This window comes from Bison bison, unplaced genomic scaffold (assembly GCF_000754665.1).
Source record: "Bison bison bison isolate TAMUID 2011002044 unplaced genomic scaffold, Bison_UMD1.0 scf7180017864198, whole genome shotgun sequence".
NCBI lineage: Eukaryota > Metazoa > Chordata > Mammalia > Artiodactyla > Bovidae > Bison > Bison bison.
Window position 1 is genome coordinate 7,719,719 of NW_011494770.1, and position 6,288 is coordinate 7,726,006.

The window sequence follows — 6,288 nt, forward strand, 5'->3', positions numbered from 1 at the left end:
TGATGGATATTTAATCCTCATAATAACCATGTGGGATTAATGTATAAGCTTCTGTTTTACATTTGCAGAAGGATTAAGTCAGTGGCCCTATATTATGCCACTTACAGGGGTATAATCATGGTCAGAAAATAGGTTTGAGTGAATATGAAGCTCCACATTTATCCATTTCATGTAGATCTTTAACCCAACATTACTTCAATAGTCCTTTCATGAGAAAATAAAAGTAAAAGATTTGAAGGCAATATATAATACGATCTACTTATTCAAAGAAGCAACTTCGTTTAGCTCAGTCACTATACTCTTTACAGTATTTTCGCAGATACTCTGCTGACTTTTGTAGAGTAGCCCAGGTTGAATTTATTCTTCTACTTTAAACAACTAACAACTCAACAGAATCTCTGAAACAATGGTTTCCAGGCACCTAACATAAGCAGCACAGGTCAGAGATTCTTGAGAGAAGGGAGACAAATGTCATGAGCTCTAGTGATTGGCTAGCAGTGTAGTGCAAGGGCACATTGTAAGAAGGGTGAACCCAGACAGAGTTTAGTGGGCTTGCTGAGTCGAGGAGACAGAGGTAGGAGCTTCAGGAAGCCACAGTGGCTAGAATTTCAGTGGCACCAAAAGAGCAAAGATCTGGAAAGAAAGAGAACTCTAGAGACTTACAGAGCAGCTCCCTTAAACATTTGGCTGAACAACATGGATGCATGCGTGCATGCTAAGTAGCTTCAGTTGTGTCTGACTCTTTGTGACCCAATGGACTGTAGCCCACCAGGCTCCTCTGTCCATGGGATTCTCTAGGCAAGAGTACTGGAGTGGGTTGCCATTCCCTCCTCCAGGGGATCTTCCCACCCCAGGGATTGAACCCATGTTACTTACATCTCCTGGGAAGAAAATACCTGAATCCAGAGAAAGAACCACTGGAAAGAAACACATTGGGAAATTTCCCCAAGGCTCATATGGGACTAGAAACAGGTCACGTTCTCAACCAGAATTTAAATGCCTGGTACCATGGTGTATTGAATCCTTAGAAGATATTGCATCAGTAGTGAAGATAAATTAGCCCTAGACTAAAGGCTGAACTGGATCTACCCTAAAAGAGCATAAAAGCAGATCTTCAAACTGATCTATTAAAAAATAGTATCTGTATTCTAGAGCAACTAAAATTTTTTAAAGAATCTCTAAAAAATTGTACCCCCCAAAATATAAAATGAACAATGTCTAGCATCCAATGAAAATGTAACAGGCAGGCAAAGAAGCAAGATAATACAACCTATAATGAGGAGAAAAATTATCCAATAGAAGCAGAGCCTGCAATGACAAAAATGATATTATTATTGCATAAGAACATTAAAACAGTTGTAAAATTAGAACAGAGTATCAATGAAGGAGGGACAATGTCAAGTGGAATAACATACATGTAAATTGGAATCTGACTAATGCAGGACTAAATCCATTTTATAAATTACAAATTATGTTCAGAATAGTCTTGATTTAAAATGCAGTGAATATACAAATACTGGCCACTAACCATGTTTCAAATATCATAATAGTTTGTGTAATAAGTGAAGAATAAATTTCCTACTGTCCCTGCTTTCAAGGACTTCACAGTCTTTTCAGGTGCAGAGAGCTTCCCTGGTGACTCAGACGGTGAAGAGGCTGCCTGCAATGGAGGAGATGCAGGTTTGATCCCTGGGTCAGGACGATCTTCTGGAGAAGGAAATGGCAACCTCCTCCAGTATTCTTGCCTGGAGAATCCCATGGACAGAAGAGCCTGGCAAGCCCCAGTCCATGGGGTTGCAAAGAGTCAGACATGACTGAGCAACTAACACTTCAAGTGCAGAAGGCAAGTAGAAGCTCTGCTATTTGTCTGGTAGAATATATGAGGTACTGAGAAGAAAAATAAAATTTAGAGCTAGGCACAGAGAAATGTTTTGTGGAGGGAGAAACACCTGCTGGGTGTTTGAGAGTAAGTAGAAATCTGAGGCAAAGTTATGAGGCACAGAAAATCGTAGATGCATGTGCCTGCTTTGTCACTCAGTCATGTCTGACTCTTTGAGATCTTGTAGATTGTAGCCCACCAGGCTCCTCTGTCCATGGAGTTTTCCAGGCAAGAATACTGGAGTGGACTGCCACTTCTGCCTCCAGGGGATCTTCCCGACCCAGGGACTGAACCTGAGTCTCTTGTATCTCCTGCACTGCAGGTGAATTCTTTACCTCTTGAGCCAAATTGTAGGAAAGGATTAAGAAAAAATACAAGGGTGGGAGGGAGGAGGGTTCAGGATGGGGAACACATGTATACCTGTGGCGGATTCATTTTGATATATGGCAAAACCAATATAATATTGTAAAGTTAAAAAATAAAATAAAATATATTAATAAAAAAAATAAAAAATACAAGGGTCCAGAGAATAAGGAGTATGTTTTAACAGTAAAAAGTGCTGTGGTGCTTCACATCAATTAGGAAAGAAGGGAAAATTTCAGAAATAGAGCTAGTGTAGGTGAAAGCCTATTGTTCAGTTGCTAGGTTTTGTCCGACTCTTTGTGACCCCATGAACTGCATGCCAGGCTTCCTGTTATTTCCCTATTAATTTCTACTACCTTTACCAATTATTTTAAGAAATTCAAGGAATAAATTAGAAATGCACTCTTTGTGTTATACTGCTGCTGCTGCTGCTAAGTCGCTTCAGTTGTATCTGACTCTGTGTGACCCCACAAATGGCAGCCCACCAGGCTCCCCCGTCCCTGGGATTCTCCAGGCAAGAACACTGGAGTGGGTTGCCATTTCCTTCTCCAATGCAGGAAAGTGAAAACTGAAAGGGAAGTCACTCAGTCGTGTCCCGTTTCCAAATCTTTGCGACCCTGTGGACTGCAGCCCACCAGGCTCCTCTGTCCATGGGAGTTTCCAGGCAAGAGTACTGGAGTGGGGTGCCATTGCCTTCTCCGTTATGTTATACTAGTAGATGTATTAATTTGGTGGGGCTGTCTTTACAAAGTACCACACACCGGGTGGCTTAAGTAACACGCACATATTGCCTCACAGTTCTGGAGGCTAGAAGTCCAAGATCTAGACATTTATAGGGTTGGTTTCTTCCAAAGGTCATAAGACAGAACTTGTTCTACACCTCTCTCCCTAGCTTCTGATGGTTTGCTGGCAATCTTCGGCTTTCCTTCCCTTGTAGATACAGCATCCCAACCTCTGCCTTCACCTTCACATGGCATACTACCTGACTATGTGTCCAAATTTTCCCTTTTTTAAAAGGACACAGTCATGTTGGATTAAGATTCCAACCTACTCCATTATGACATCATCCTAACTTTGCTAATTATATTTAAAATTACCCTGTTTCCAAATAAAGAGTTAAGTACCACATTCTAAAGTGCTAGGGGTTACATGTCCAACATGTGAGGTCTGGAGGAATGCAATTCAACCCTTCTTCAACAGTAGAATGATGTTGGGAGCTGTGTAACAAGAGAAGGTCTTGATCAGAATTGTCCTTTAGCAAGAGTTACCCGGCAGCAGTGTGTGACTCAATCTTGGAAAAGCTTTGGACACATCCTTTCTCCTTTTCCTTGTATCCAAACACATACACACACACACACACACACACACACAGAGTAACGAAGATGTTCCCTAGATCCACCATACCTTTCCCCCAATTTCCCTGCCCTTGCTTATGCTCTTCCCACCCCCAGGGTTTCTCTACCCTACTTATGACTCATTCCTACTCTTCCTTCAATTTTCTTCTCCTCAAGTGTTTTAATCATGTTGATAATAAATAGGATCATATTATCACAATAATATCCAGTGTATTTCAGGAAGTCTTTCCTAAATATGGTACACTCCTTCTAAATGGTGAAGTTCACAATCCTGCTATCATGACCCCATCTTGTTTAAAAAAGTTAACATTTGTGTGTTATCACATGTATTATACTTTCTTCTAATTAGTGTACAGTTTTTTCTCCATGAAATCATGACACACTTCAGGTTGGATCCAGTGTCTCATTTACCCCCCTCTCTTTTGCAACTAGCCCTGTGTATGCTATAAAATAAAGTCTATAGGTAATTTCCACCTATTACTTAAAGTTCATTCTTAAATTAGTGTGGATTACAGAAAGTAACAGCTACATTGTGCTTGCTATATGCCTGGCACTGTTCTAAGTACTTAATATGTATTAACTCATTTAATCTTCACAAAAACTCAGTGAGTTGGATTCAACTGTTATCCCATTTTATAGATGGTTAATCAAGCACAGAGAGGCTCAGTGACTTGCCTGAGATTACACAGTAACAGTGTCAGATACTACAATCCAACCCTGACCGACTTTGTCAAACTGTTTCTCAAAAACATTTGCTCTCTCAACCAGAGTCCTATATTTCAGAACCATTTCCAGCCCTGCCATTAACCAGCTACATGGTTTGGAACAAAGTTATTCAATTTCTTTGTGCTTTAATTTTTTCAGTTCTGAAGTGGGAATAATGATAGTACCAGCCTCATAGAATCAATACATGTAAAGCATTTAAAATGGTTTCCAACAGTGAGTAAGAACACCACATACACACACACACACACACACACACACACGCACACACACACATTGAATAACTGAGAATTTATTGTATACTACGTAGTTAATTGAAGCCATACTGCCTCCTGCTGATGATTAATGGTGTCTGGCTTCTGAAGAAGGATGGTATTGGCAGATTTTTTTTTTTTTTTTTCTTTTGCCTTTTTATGAAGGATGGGACTGGGCTGTCACTTTCTCTGAAAATGAGAAAGAGGAGGTCAGAGGTGTCTGTGATAGCAACACAAAGGACCTTTATATGGCTTTAAAAAGGATTGCAGTGTTAGGAGTCTGTGAACTTGGGCTTCCATTGGCTTACCACACTCATCTTGACCTCCTCTCCCTCCTTGTAAAGGGCAATGGAAAGGCACCAGGTAAGAAGGAAGAACATTTTAGAAAATCTTTCAGAAAACACAATCTTGAAAGGAAATTAAAAAGTCAGAATTCTGCACAATAAGAAAATCCTGTTCATTGAGCCTGTTGAACAGTTATCAACAATTCTTTAGAAGACTCCAGCAGTTTACATGTGGAGCCAGTTGCTTTCTAATTGCTACAGCAGGCTACCACTGGGAAGAACAAAGGAAATATTTAGCACATCGTAAATTCTTCTGCAGCCCTGTGGAGTGGCTGGAGTTCAGATTACACGTTTATAACTAGCATTTGAGAGCAATTTCTACTTCACTTTGGGAAAGTTTTGGGGGGAAGTTGTTCAGCACTGTGCCTTCTGGAGAAGGACAGACCAAGTGTTTAAATTCAAGAATCCAGTTCATCCAATTAATCGTGGAAAGACATAACAATGGAAAACTCTTTCCCTTTAAAATTTGCTTTTTAATAGGAAGTAGATTACTCAGTGGGTGGAAAAGTATACCTCAGATACACTTAGCTTGGGGGGTGGGGTACTCTGACAGCTCTGTACACTGGACAGTGGTTTTCACATGGGCCAAGGCTGAGACAGTGAAGAATAGACTGGACCTAAAAATAGATTCAATTCACACAGCCAAGGAGAGTAAGCAAGAGAAAGGCAGTAAACATGTTTCATGTCACCAAAAATGGATTGAAGAAGCTGCACCTCACAGCTAGGAAAGAAACCATCCCATAAGAAACCAATAGTCCAGTAAGAACAACAAAAAAACCAGTGGGGTATGAACAGCCAGAGGTCAGCTAAGATGGCTATCAAAGCTATTGTACTCCTGGTACAACAGATGAAAGTGTAGGTCTGAAGAGTCTTTGCCATTGAAGAGATGGTTCAATTCTCTATAAATTTTAATGGGTACATATTCTTAGCAAATACAATATATTCTGGAATGATTGGCTGCTGGTTTATTATGAGTTGCCTCTTGCTTTAGGTCCTTGTAGCCAGTATAGCCATAAGGTCTACCTTGTTATTCTTCACCCAGATGATTGATAAAATATAGAAGGCTATTTTCCCCTGTGAAAATAAATGAAAATCTACCCCAGCACGTGGCAGATTAGACCGAGCTTCAGGTCTTTCCAGTGATTGAAAAATGAGTGCTTTTCTCGGTTGGTGATGGCTACATTTCCCATTTTCCCTGCAAAAGAACTGGTAATCTCACTAACTTGCCCAAATTTCAATTGCACGTTGACTAATATTGGGGAAAATTCCCAAATAAAGTAAAAATAAGAAAATAATCTAGATGAGTTTCCCACTTATTGAGACTAGTTTCAAGATAAAATCTCTGTAGATTTAAACCACAGAACAAACCT